This window comes from Typopeltis vanoorti, chromosome 17 (assembly GCF_054136105.1).
Source record: "Typopeltis vanoorti isolate ZY-2024b chromosome 17, IOZ_Tvanoo_1.0, whole genome shotgun sequence".
Taxonomy (NCBI): domain Eukaryota; kingdom Metazoa; phylum Arthropoda; class Arachnida; order Uropygi; family Thelyphonidae; genus Typopeltis; species Typopeltis vanoorti.
Window position 1 is genome coordinate 80,588,387 of NC_143565.1, and position 14,330 is coordinate 80,602,716.

The 14,330-nt window shown below is 33.1% G+C and overlaps 1 protein-coding gene across 2 annotated transcripts in view; it reads left to right on the plus strand.

Moving 5' to 3' along the window:
* LOC150097552 (uncharacterized) overlaps positions 1 to 14,330 on the plus strand; it is a 468,344-nt gene that overhangs the window by 15,877 nt on the left and 438,137 nt on the right. For both annotated transcript variants that reach the window (XM_090407136.1, XM_090407137.1), the window contains exon 2: positions 7,098 to 7,207. The gene's annotated coding sequence lies outside the window, so the exon portion shown is untranslated. The remainder of the gene's footprint in view (positions 1 to 7,097; positions 7,208 to 14,330) is intronic.

A 14,330-nucleotide genomic window follows, 5' to 3' on the forward strand; every position in this document is an offset into this window, starting at 1 on the left:
GGTATTATCTTTGATGGACAGCATGGATTTGCTAACTGGAGGTCATGTTTTGGTAATTTACTTACTTATCACAATAAGATGGCCTTCATTGGATAAAGGAGATGGATACACAGTAGTATACTTAGGTTTTACAAAGGATTTTGATAGATTACTGTATGATTAGTTGTTAGTCAAACTAGAGTGGATGAGGTTGGATATTAGACTAGTGCATTGGATTGACTATATGATAGTTATCAGCAAGTTGTGTATGGAGGAGCAATATCCCAGAAGAGGAAAGTCACCAGTGGCATGCCTCAGTTGTCTGTTTTAGAGCCATTGCTGTTTAAGCTGTATGTTAATAATATTGGGGAAGATTTAGATGGGGATATTCAGTTGTTTAGAGATGATACAAAGATGGGACGAATTACGAGGAGTAGAGTAGATGTTCTTGCTTTACAAAGACTCAAATAGATTGAGTGAATGAGTATAGGAGTGGGAATGCCAACGTGATATTTCTTTACATCAAAATCTTGTGTGATATTTCTTTACATTTTGAAAATTTAAAACCTTAAATTTTCAAAATGTAAGGTTTAAAATTTGGTAAACAAAGATGGGATGTAGAATTTATGCTTGGTGCAGATATATTGTTGGAGGTGGAGTAAATAAGAAATATTGGGGTGATAGTGGATATGGATCTAAAATTTAGAGGACCCATTTCCAAAATTGTGAAGACAACACAACAAATTGTGAGAATGATGTGGAGGACACTTTTAGAAGTGAGAAGATTCTTGTTCCATTTTATAAGGCCTTGATTAGGCCACATATGGACTACTGTGCACAGATTTGTCACCTGGTTTTCAAAAGCACAAAGAGATGTTGGAAAGGTCCAGAGGCAATTTACTAAGGTAGTTTCTGATCTCTGGAATGTTGAATATGAGGAAAGGTTGAGAAGATGCAATTTGCAGAGTCTAATGGATAGGAGGAAGAGGGGGTGATATGAGTCGTACAAGTTGATAAAGGGTTGTTATAGGATCAGTGTTGAAGAGGTTTTTCATAAAATGGTGGGAGATCAGGGAGAACAAGAAGTTATCCCTGAAAGTTGTATGAGAGTGTGAACAAGGGAATGAGAAGCAGGATTTTTACATGCAAATTTGTGAATGATTGTAATGTCTTGCCTGAGAGTGTGGTGTCTGAAAAGAATTTGATGGTGGGCTGTGTGTACACAGGGACCTCCTAGATGAGTCTTGGGATTACATATAGGTTACTCTCTCTCTCTCTCTGTGTGCGTAAAAACTACATTATTGATGAGATGACCTTGAGAGATGTATGTGCACCGATTAATTCAGGAGTTTGTTTCAATTGAAGGTGAGTTAGTTGGTCTCTTATGGAAGTAGTAGGATTTATCTTCCCAAGGTTTTTCATCCTGTGAAATGGGCAAACTGGACAGAAAAACACGTGCAATGTGTTCTTCAGAGCTGCATAGCTTCAGAGCATTAGTTGTTTTATTGTAAATACAACATTAACATTTGCAATGCAGATTAGTTGCTAATCAAAAGATTCACACATGAATTGACTGATCTCTCTGCAGTGTTATTATGATACCAGTATATGCAGTTAGACTGTGAGCTAAGCGATGCTTTATTTAAAGCATCATTTAGTTCAAGAAATGGTGATCAGAGGCATTGTATAAATAATGTTAACTATATCAGAGAAAGGTTAGAAAAAATTTAATGGAGCAAGTGGTGTTCTTATGTGATATTTCTTTCCAGGCAGTTTAAGCTGCTTGAGCTGTTGGCATGTGATACAATTCAGCGAGACTATTAAATGCTGTCTTTGAGCATAACCTTGTCTGAAATAATTATTTTGTGCATAATCTTAAAACCAAATATTTGGTGTTATGTACCAGACTGTGTATCAGGAAAGCCAAAACTAAAATCACGGCTTTTGTTTCCAAATAGCATCATTCTTTGCTAATAATCACAGCTGCTCAATTGAGTTGCTTGGGTATGAAATAACATCTAACAAAAAAAAACACCAATATTCTATTGGATCCCATTTAAATTTTCTGATGTAGTTTTAAATAAACATCTGTTTAATCATGATTTTTAGCTAGCTTTATCTATTGTACCTGATATTAGTGTTGTGTGTATTTATGTTTCAGGTAGAACTTTTGACCAGAGTTAGATTATTGAAATAACTGGTTTTTTTTAGGTCACTATGTACAAAGATAAAATATAATGAACTAACTAGTTTCAACACCAATAACATGTGGCTTCTTTAGGGTAAAAACAAATATAAATGTAAGGCTAGCAATTTTAAACTGAGGTTAACAAGCATTCATGGAGTCCGTAACTTATTGTGGTAGATCTTCATTGTAACAGACAGAATTCCAAACTTCAAACTTTTTCCACTGTCAGCAGCTCACTCCTGGGCAATGCATTTCACTGACCAACCACTGTTTGTGCAAAAAAAAAAAAAATTCACTCCCTTGCTCACCTCTCCTTATGCTGTTCCTAGGGATGTCCCTCTTTTTCTCTCTATATCTCCTCTTCATTCTATGAAAAATCTTGCACATTATTGTAGTAACAACTTATGTCTCAATCATATCACCCCCTCCCCCTCCTCCTGTCCATAAGGTTCTGTAAATGGTGTTCCCTCCCTCTGTTATAAACTAGTACATATACAAACAAACACAACTCTGTCTTATAAACTGAGTACAATAAATTTTGATCAGTTTAAAAAGAATGCAAGTTCAACAAAATAATAAAACTGAAATCCTGTTAGAATAACTGAAGAAGATATAAAGAGTGAAATCAACAAGCCATTCTGGGGGTAAAAAAATTGTTGAGAATCTGAGCAAGTAGAACATCAACCACAGACAGTACGTAGTACAACCTCAGAACAAGTTGAATATTGTCATCATGTTTACAAGTGCTGGCCTCCACATCATTGCCTGTTCAGAAAAAAAAAGAAAAGGTAAGCCAAACCTCTGTAAATCGGTGATCTGACTAAAAAGTAGATGAACATTGTTAGGTATTGATTTTTCTTGATGAAAGCAGAGATGACCTATAGACATTGCTATCATAGTCCATTAATGGATAGGGGAAACAATATACAGCTACTCACTTGCAATTGTTAACCCTGCCTTTTTGTGATATGGCCTGCTTTAACAACAAAAAAAGTCTGTTGTGAATTCAGCAAATATAATATTGTTTTTAAAGAATATCTTCCTAATTGGAGAAAATGTCGTCAAAGTCCACTAGGTGATAAATGACCTTAATTGTCAATTGAAATATCACCACCCTATATACTGGAGAGTGGTGATATATAAATAATATATAAATTATATGAGGCCTTGGATCTTGTGTTCATCCATATGCAGATCCAAAAGGGGAGACATTTATCCTAGAAGACTATACTACTCATCCTCATTGAGCAAAGCTCATGGACCAATATCTTCAAGAAGTGACCATTGTATATATATGGGCTGCCCATCTGTTTCCTGACCTTAATCCTATTGAACATATTCCTATGCTCTGTTGCTGTGATAGGGGGAAACCACAGTCCTTATCGAGGCATTTTGACAGTCTTATTTTGACTTGTTTTTGATCATTGCTTCATTTACCTTTTGTTACTGAATTAAACTATTTATTTACAATAATATAATAAATTTAGTTTAATCCTTTATCCAAGTGTGAGCAAACAAAGTTTGTGCCTGAAAGTATCTTCAGGACTGGGGTAAGGTGATACAACACCAGGGCACTCCTTGCAAAGGTGGAGCAAGATACTGACACTCCTATCTCAGTATCTCCCATAATGCAAAACACATCTCCTTGCAGATATGTCTACTGTTATGCATTAAGGGAAGGGCCACAACCCAGACTAGTTTCGACCTTTATTGAGGTCTCCTCAGTGGGAGCCAGGCCCAAGTGGAGATACCAGGCAGGAGCATTAGCAGGTCATCTCTACCTATAGGAGTTGCCAAATGGTGTGCCACCCATTTTTAATAAATTACTCTGGATTTAGAGAAAGATGTTGAAAGTTTATTTTTCACTTGGTTAGAGTATAATAAATTTAGTTTAATCCTTTATCCAAGTGTGAGCAAACAAAGTTTGTGCCTGAAAGTATCTTCAGGACTGCGGTAAGGTGGTACAACACCAGGGCACTCCTTGCAAAGGTGGAGCAAGCTACCTATTTATTTACAGTTTTTGTGGGTGTTTCTTTCACATCTCATATTATACTGCTCTTCACTGAATTGCATAAAAATTCATCATACAGTTTTTTAGTTATAATGATTTTTCTCTTTCTTCCTTAACTTATTGAAACCAGTGATGTCAAAAAGCAGAACAAGAAAAAGTACTATCTAAGATTTTTCTAAACTACCTGAATTTTCAAAATAAGAAGCAGACAAGGATCTCCTCTTCTTATAACTCTAGGCTTTGCTGTCCCACTTAAAGTGAAATACCTAGTTAATACAGTCCGAGTTATTCTTCAAACCTTGGTATCCACTCACATCTTTAGCACATTAATTAAATACTTTCTACTTTCTAGGTTATTCTTTACTTCAGTTTGGATTCATTGGCCAAAGGGACCATACCACAGAAATTTTACCATTGCAATATAATTATCTCTAAATAATAAATTTTTACGACTCTGCATGTGATTTTATTGTTTTTGAAGTGATTAAATTAAAGATGCCAATAAATTATATTCTTGTTTAATCCTTTAATCAAGTGTAAGCAAAACAAATTTTGTGTGTGAAGTATTTCACAACTAGGCAGTGGTGGCCGGTAAAATTTTAAGTGGGGGTGCTGCCTATACAAAATAAAAAAAAAAAATTATTATTTTTTCCTTAATCAGTAACCAATTTATTAATAAATAAATATGCACACTGCAACTAGGTTACTTGTATAAAGAGGCTAGTGACTTCACATTAATTGCCTTTATCCTATAATATAAAGTGATGTCTTTTTGCCTGCCTGTATATCAACTGTCCAATTTCAAAGCAGGTGATCAATATGAATGAAACTAAATGAAGGTCATTGATGTTATATGACACCTTACAATCTAGAAATGAAAAAAAAAAATTACTGTAAACATAAAACATACAAAATATTTATAATATTTTAGCATATTTCTTGGAAAGAACCCAGGATAAAGTACTGGCAAGCAACTAGTGATACAGGGATAAATTATATTAACACAGCATGCAATAACAGTATTTTACATATATTTAGGTATTTTTTTAATTTTAAGTCTATTTGTAGAATAACTGATAAAGCTTAACCCATAATAATTTTGTTTCATAAACTGGTGCCATTATCCTAGAGAGTACTGGCAAGCAACCAGTGATACAGGGACACTTGTATCACTGGTTGCTTGCCAGTACTCTCTAGGATAATGGCACCAGTTTATGAAACAAAATTATTATGGGTTAAGCTTTATCAGTTATTCTACAAATAGACTTAAAATTAAAAAAATACCTAAATATATGTAAAATACTGTTATTGCATGCTGTGTTAATATAATTTATATTGCAGTTGTATAGAAACCTTGTAAAGTTATGGTCAGAATTTTGGTATAAACTTCTCAGTTATATTTTATGTCAATGTCAATAAACAATTGATATTTTCAAATTTTTGTGGGTCTGCAGAAATCAGGAGCTCATATAGCTTGAATCTGCTACACTTCTCCTTTGACTTACCCTGCCTATGGTGAAATCTGTACCAATTGCTGATTATATGAGAGACCTATAAGTTGTGGAAATTTGCAGTTAGTGTTATTCCATTATTTTAAATTCTAAATTTGTCATTCTTTTTTTTTTTGGTTGGATATGGGCTAAATATCTCTAAGCCATAAAATAGATACCAGTAAAATAAATGTTTAAAAATAAGTGAAGGGGAGGAATATTATTATTATTATCAACATTTGACCTCCATGGAGTCAGAGACTCATCATGAGAGGTACTCACTATTGCATACAATGCTCATCCAACCACGTCTTAAACTGATTCAATGTGTCCACAACACACTCAGGCAATGCATTCCACTCATCAACCATCCTCCATGCAAAGAATCTGCTTCTCACTCCTTTACTCACGCCCTCCTTATACAGTTTCCAGCAATGGCCTCTTGTTTTACTCCCCTCTCCCATTCAATGAAAAATCTCTTCCATGTCTACCTGATAACAACCCCTGACCAGCTTATATGTCTCAATCATATTCCCCCCCCCTCTTCCTCCTATTCAAGAGGCTCTGCAACTTACATTCTCTCAATCTGTCCTCGTACTCCACATTCCAAAGACCACTGACTACCTTTGTGAATCTTCTCTTTACTGTATGATGCACTTAGATTTGGAGCATAGGTTTTGAGAAACTGAAGAATTGCATGAGGACCAAAGTAATTTTTGGTGTCTAGGTTACCCAGAATTTTCTTGGTCTCACATTGAAAAAAGGAAAACAGGAGATATCAGAGTATTTTTGGTGCTGGAGCAGAAGCTTTTTATGACTTTTTATAACTTTTTACTCACAAAAGGTTGGGAATCTCTAATACATTAGTACTGCAGGTGAGCTATGAAATTTTTAATTTTTTAAAATTATTTTTTATATATTTTTTTGTTTGTTTTTTTACATAATCCAGAAATCTTACTGTAGAGACCAAACATGGAACTTTTCAAGCCAGTAAGTGGGATGGCTGTCTTGCACCAGGCACTGAAATGCCCACCTAAGGACATTAACAAACATGAATGTTTATGCATGTCCTTACTTTCTCTCCAACTAACAACCTGCAGTATGAATACCACCATACCTGTGGTGTGATTCATACTGCAGCCTGTTGGAGAGCAAGTATAACCAGCCAACTAGGCCAGAAAAATTGTATTAATTAATGTAAAGATTTGAGGAAACTATAATGGCACAAGATCTACTTTGTCTCCTCAGCAGTGTTGCTGAATTATTATTTGAATGTTTAAGGGGGATTGGAGAAAGTTGGTTTTAGCAGAAACTCAAAAATAAGCAAGATTGTAGTTTAGGTTCAAGGCAAGTTTTACAGTTTTCTCCATTCCAAAGTCAGATTTTGATTGGCTCATTTTATTTATTTATTTGTTTTTTATTTTTACAGGCATTACCAGTTACAGTATGTAAAGGATGCTGTAGACTTTGTTTTGAGCCAATTTTGGTATTCTTTGTTTTATTGTGAGACTTATCAGAGAACTAGTGCTTGGATACAGGGTAAGGAATTCAAAGCATATTAGTATTATATAGTAGAAATAATATTACATTTAATGTGAGAAGCCTGAATGGATTAATTGCAAAATTTTATATCAGCCTTCACATTTTTTTAAACACAATATTTTAGAAAGCAAGTATTTGATGTTTTTTTTCTGAGATGTTGTTGATGTTCTTGTTATTTTATTATTATTATGTGACATCTCCAAGGGCTCATTACAGGTGGTGTCACTTAGTAATAATCGTCTACACAACAGAATCCACCATCTATACCAATTAATCCTTCGTCTTTGCTCTCTACACCATTATCCATCATCTACACATTATCAGCATATAGATGGACGGTGGTGGACATCCCATATGCAGACAAATTGGCCAGAGAACATATGCAATTATAACAGATTTAAAAAAAAAAAAATCACTTTAACCTTCACTCTGATAAAAGGTGAGTTAGCTGATATGAGATTGGCTAACTCACCTTTAATTGAAAAAGCCCATATAAGGATTCATGTCATGGCAAGAATTGAACTGGGGTCTTTTCCACTTGAAGGGTGCAACAGCCTATCAGTTTTTGAACTACACTATGGAGTGCTAAAATAATAATAACAATAATCATCATCATAAAATTTCTGACATGTACCCTCAAGGGGTGTACAGGATATGATAGTACTACATGAAAAATTTACATCATTACTAATTTCCTATCTGCAATTTTCCTCCAAATCAATCTGTTGCCTTTCAAGACTTCAACATTGTCAGATCTTACATTTCTATCTTCTAAGGCACTTTTTACCATATCGATCCATCTATATCTTGGCCTTCCCCCTGGATCTTTTTCCTGCCAACCTGGCAGAGAACACTTGTTTTGCTGATCTTTCCTCTCCCATTCTGTTTAAGTGACTATACCACCTGAGATTAGCTCTGCTAACACATTCCTGGATGCTAACAATGTCATGTTCTTTCCTGATATCCTCATTTTTAATATGATATTGCCATTGATGCCATTTGTTCATGCTCCTAATCTTTCTCAGGACTCTCATTTCTGTGGTCTCCAGTCTTTGGTCAAGTGTTTTACTTCTGACCCAGCGCTCAGATCGTAAGTTAAAATTGGTTCAAACACTTTCTTGTATACAGCTAATTTAGTATTTTGACTAATTTCTCTCTTATTCCATATAAATTTATTCAGTTGACTTCCTACCATACCAGCTTTGTTGATTCTTGTCTATTTCCATATTTAATTTACCATCTTCACTAAAAATCGTGCCTGAGTAGCTAAAATGTTCCACTTGTTCTATAGGTTCTCCATTCACAATGCAGTTGATATTTTCAATGCTTCTGCCTATTTTCATTGTCTTTGTCTTGTTATTGCTGACCTTCATACCATATCTATTACAACAGTTATTCAATTTAGTCAGGGAATTTTGCAGACTTCTAGCAAAATTTCCTGACTAAATTGAACTCCCTGAAAATTGAATTCCCTGAGCAAAATTTCCTGACAAAAATCCGTACAAAGCAAAGAGCTAAGATTAACATCTCCAATTTTGATATCAGTTTTAATACCACTTTCCTTCATAATGTGAACCATATAGATAATGAATAACAGAAGTGATAATGTATATCCTTGTCTGACACCAGATTTAACATTAAACCATCTTCCTGTACTTCCTTCAATTCTAACTGCTGACTTACAACTGAAATAAAGACTAAGTATTGCTTGATATAATGACCCACTGACACCATACAAATGTAGTGTTCTGAATAGCTTGTGTCTTGGCACCTTGTCATTGCCTTTTCAAGATCTACAAAACTTAAATACAGATCTTTGTTATATTCCCATGATTTCTCAACTATCTGTCATAAAGTGAAAATCTTATCCTGACAGCCTCTATTTCGCCTGAATCCAGCTTCTCTTCCACAATTCTTCACAACCGTATACTGGCATTAAAACCTTATCTCAATATACTGGCATAAATCTTACCAGAAACACGGAGTAGAGAAATACTTCTGTAATTCTCACATTCAGTTTTATTTCCTTTTTTATATATGGGTACTATGAGAGCTCTACTCCAATCATCTGGAATTCGTCTCTCTGTCCAAGCCTTCTGAAGTATGCAGTGCAGACTTTTATAAAAGTCTTTTATGTAAGACTTTTATACCTCCATATTAGCATTTCTGGTCGAATATCGTCTACTCCAGCTGCCTTTTTTACATTTCAGGCTTTTAATGGCTTTTTCTACTTCAAGTATGGATATGTATTCCTGATTGCATTCCTGGTCAGTGTTTTTTTATCACTGTACTGTCACTGATTGTTTCATTTAGCAGTTTTTCGAAGTAGTTACTCCATACTTCAAGGATATCTTTTTTTTTTTTCCAATTTTCATGTCACCTTTATAATCTCTAATTGTTTTTACAGCACTATTTCCTCTATTTCTAGCTGAACAGATAGTATTCTTATTGACTTAAACCACAATATAAAATGATGATGCTAAAATAATTAACTACTAAAATAATAGCAAACCCGGAATTTTTTTCTTAGTGAAGGTTCGGTATTAGGCATTGAGACATTGTATAAACAAAAATGCTATTTGACTAGTGAAACTTTATTTGATGAAAGCTGTGAATAATTAGAAATATATACATGTTAACACAAGAATAATGTTTAATTTGCCAAATATTTCGGTCTGAATATTACAGACCATCTTTAGTGGCTACATAGGAATAGTTTTAAAAAACAAAGTGGAATACGAACAATTGATCATTCACAAATAGAATGTTTATTTAAAGAAAGTGTGGAAGCCTTACTCAGCGTCCTAACTTGAATCGGAATGACTGTGTATCTATATCAAAAATTAGGATGTTGAGTAAGGCCTCCACACTTTCTTTAAATAAACATTCTATGTTTTTCCAATTTTCCTGACAGCCTTATCCTGACAATAATGTGTTATCCTGATTCATAACACACTTCAATGAAATACAAAGCTTTTTTTCCTGAAAATATTAACCTGAAAATAATGTGTTATCCTGATTAAACTTTCCCAAATTTTTGGGAAAGTTTAATCAGGATAACACATTATTTTTTTTATTTTTATTATTTTTTCCCCCTATATTAGTCTAATGTTATTTAAGATTATTATATGAATTTCTGAATTAATATCTTTAATTACGACTTTAAAAATGTTTACTCTTCTAATACTTAGCGATATGACATCATGGGTGGCTCGTTCTATGTGTGAATGATCAATTGTTCATATTCCACTTTGTTTTTTAAAACTATTCCTATGTAGCCACTGAAGATGGTCTGTAATATTCAGACCGAAATATTTGGCAAATTAAACATTATTCTTGTGTTAACATGTATATATTTCTAATCATTGTCACAAGTATCGTTAAAAAATCAAAGCTGTGAATACTATATATTTTATTATTATTATTATCTTGTGTGAATAATATTGATTTATATATGGATGCAAATAATTTAGAAGAAAATTAAAAAAAAAAAAAGCTTTGTATTTCATTGAAGTGTGTTATAAAATATGCAAATTCCAAATTAATTTGGATAAGGTTTTTTTTTTTTTTTTTTTTTTTTTTTTTTTTTTTTTTTTTGTTAATGATTATGATGTTTATTATTTATTAGAATACAATTTTTGCTCATGTATTGAAGGCATCTTCAATATAAACTGATTGAGGAAAACAAAGTGCAAATCTACATAATGGCAAATTTCAAATATGCTACATGAAATCAGGAGATTCATGGTGCCTATCCATATTTTAAACAGGATAGTTCCATTTTTACACTAATCGTCTTACTGTCCTCCTGGCATTATTATTATTATTACGTGACACCTCCAGGGAGTCCAAAGACTCAGAGGGCAGGCACTTACTCTACAACTCTGTCTCAATCCATCAACTACAATGAACCGCGACTACACTAACACCATCTACTGTACACCACCTCCACTAGTAATTTCACAATCACAAACATCCATGCCCAAGTTGGGATTGGAACCTGCAGCCTTTTGGTTGGAGAGTAGATATGTTAACCAACCAGGACATGCTTTTGGAATGCCAGTATGTCCTTTTTTTCAATATCCAGTTTCAAAGATGAAATGTTTTCAGTTAACATTCATAAATAACTGTTGTAGAAATGCAGAATATTATTATAACTTGTAAGCATTTATGGATTTATTCCTTAATCAAAATGCTTGGCTTTTTTTCTTTTCTTTAATGTAAGAGCCAGCCATTCAAGATGAAAAGAGTAATAGATTGTTTTCTAAAGGTCTTAAATCATTTTTCTTCCATCACCAAATGCCCAACCATATTGAATTTTATTTTATTATTACTTTTGAAATCTGCTTTTGTTTATATTAATACATTTCTTACACAATCAACATAAGCTCCCTTCATATACAGTTCAGAGAACTGAAAGACGAGATGCATATGCATTTGAAGTCAGAGTTGAGATTGAAATTTCTGGAAAAATTAAAATGAAACAAAATGAAGAAATTTACTTATCACTATTGAAAAGTTATTGCATAACTTGATTAATGAATGAAACTGAAACTTTACAAAATAAAACTATAAAGTGGAAAAACATCATCACCAGCTTTGACAACAATAAATTCATCATAATACATTGGCATAAGTCATGGATCAGGATAATTTATTTAATGAATCCTATCTGAAAAGACCTACAGGAAAATTTGCATTTTGGAATGATCATTAGATTTCTCTAAGTGATAGCTTGAAAGAAATTTTTCAACACCTCCATAATGAAAACATTCTATTTGAGAATATGGAAACCATTGAATTCATTTTGACACTGCCTAGTTCCGTTGCTTTAGTAGAAAGAGTTTTCTCTTTAATGAATTTATCATGTCAAAATGGCAAGGAGAAAAATTGATTGCATATTGACACAGTAAAATCAATAGTTATAAAAACCTGCTTCACAGGAATGAATATGAATGTTTTCAAGAGTTTGTGCATTAAATAGAATAAAAACATATGTTCTTGTCTCTTATACACTTATCAAAAGAGCATGTCAGATGCCTCAGCTACAGCAGCAAAAGTCTAAGAAACAGAAATTGCTAGGACTTCAAGTATGACAAGCAGGATTTTGAGGTAGTTATTAAGAAGTTTGCTTTAAATTTCACTTTCTTATTATTTAAAAAATGAATGTCAATTTAATTTTTTGGTTTTATTTAGTGTTTACCAGTTTACTCCTTCATTAATTGTTGCTTAAATTATTTAAGTAGCTGTTACAACTACATTACATTAAAATATCATTACAAGTAAAAAATAGTATCTTTTAAAATATCTAATTTTGTTCCAATATGCACTAAATGATTTTGTAGTCAAAATAATCATTTTTAGTTGTTGAAAATAGTTTAATGCTTTCGAGGAAATCTCGAATTTCCCCACAGACTGTTTTTTTTTTTTTTTTTTTTTTTTTTTTTTTTTTTTTTTTTTTTAATTATAGGCACTTTACTTTAGTATAAGTGTGGTAGGTGGCACAAGGGTTCTATAATTTGGAAACTATGCTCCAGAAACCAAACATGGAACTTTTTCAACCTTCAGGCTTCTAGTAAGCAGGGGAGTTACCTCCTAAATTCTTTCTTCTAAGGTTACACGGTGGTCAGCATTCATTGTATAGAATTTATGAAGACATGAACATGTGTTAGAACAATTACTTTACTTACAATTAAGAAAATAACAGTTGATGCTTTGACCTCTATATCAAGGTCGTCATCGTCCGGAAAATACATATTTTCACCTATTTAAAGTATTCAAATTACTCAAAGTAGTCTCACCTAAAGTTATTCACAAAACATTCTTACCCATAGTATTATTTGAATCCACAGGCTGTTGATTGGAGAGCAGAAATTGGCCACAAAACCAACCAGGCTGGAAATAAGGAAAAAAATTCATTAAATTGTTTATTTAGAATTTTCTAAAATTAAGGCCCATAGTATAACCAAGTGAAACAACTTTCAACATCTGTCTCTAATCTAGAGTATTTTAGTAATAAGGTGTGACACCTTTTGAATACTTGTATATGGGAAATATATGACTTCTGCATTATTTCAACTTGATATCTCTTCTGGGTCTGATTCCCACTGATGAGATCTCAATAAAGGTCGAAACCAGTCTGGGTAGTGTCCCTTCCCATAATGATATGTGCCTTGTATTATAGGATACTAAAGCAATTGATGTGAAGTCATTAGCCTTTATATACAAGTAGCCCAGTCAGGGAGTTACTTCATATGCAAACTTTGTTTGCTTACACTTGGATAAAGGATGAAACCAAGAATATAATTTCTTGGCATCTTTAATTTATAGTATAATCAAGTAAAAAAACTTTCAGTAGTTGTATTTAGGTTATAGAATGAAAATATTGCAACTTCTAAAATGTTTGTATAATTGAGACTGTAGCTGCCTAATTTTGGATTCAATATAAAATGAATCTCTCACAAGCATATTATTATTATATGACACCTCCAGGGAGTCCAGAGACTCATTGAAGGAGGGCACCTACTCTACAGCACTCAATCCACCAATGAATTGCAACTACCATCCACATCAACGCCATCATCACTAGTATTTTCAGAATCACAAACATCCAAGCCCCATGGTGGGATTCGAACCTGCAGCCTTTTGGCTGGAGAGCGAATACGCTAGCCACTCGGCCAACCAGGCCAGCATCAGTTACATCAGTTGCCTTTTTTTTCGAAAGGTTTAAGAATTTTATATTAGTAGTAAATACAACTTTATAGTGTGTTTGTTTAAAAAATGTATTTTAAGGTTTTAAAATAGTGTGCATAAGCAAAGTTTAATATTTTAGAAGGTGGGATTTCTTTGTTTTGGGAATAATCACTTCAATTTTTTTTTTTTTTTTTAAAGATATTAATGTGATCATTTAATTGTTGTAGGATATGATTGATTAATGAAGATATGCTTTAGATATCTGATTTTGTTGTTGTTGTTGAGAGATTTGTGAAGAATTTATATGCATTTATAAACTGTGCTAATAAAACAGATTTTTTTTTAACAGAATACAAGTGATTGTGATCATAATTTATGTAATTTTTTATGTTATTCAGTTATGGTATGAGTTTTTTTTTTTTATCAG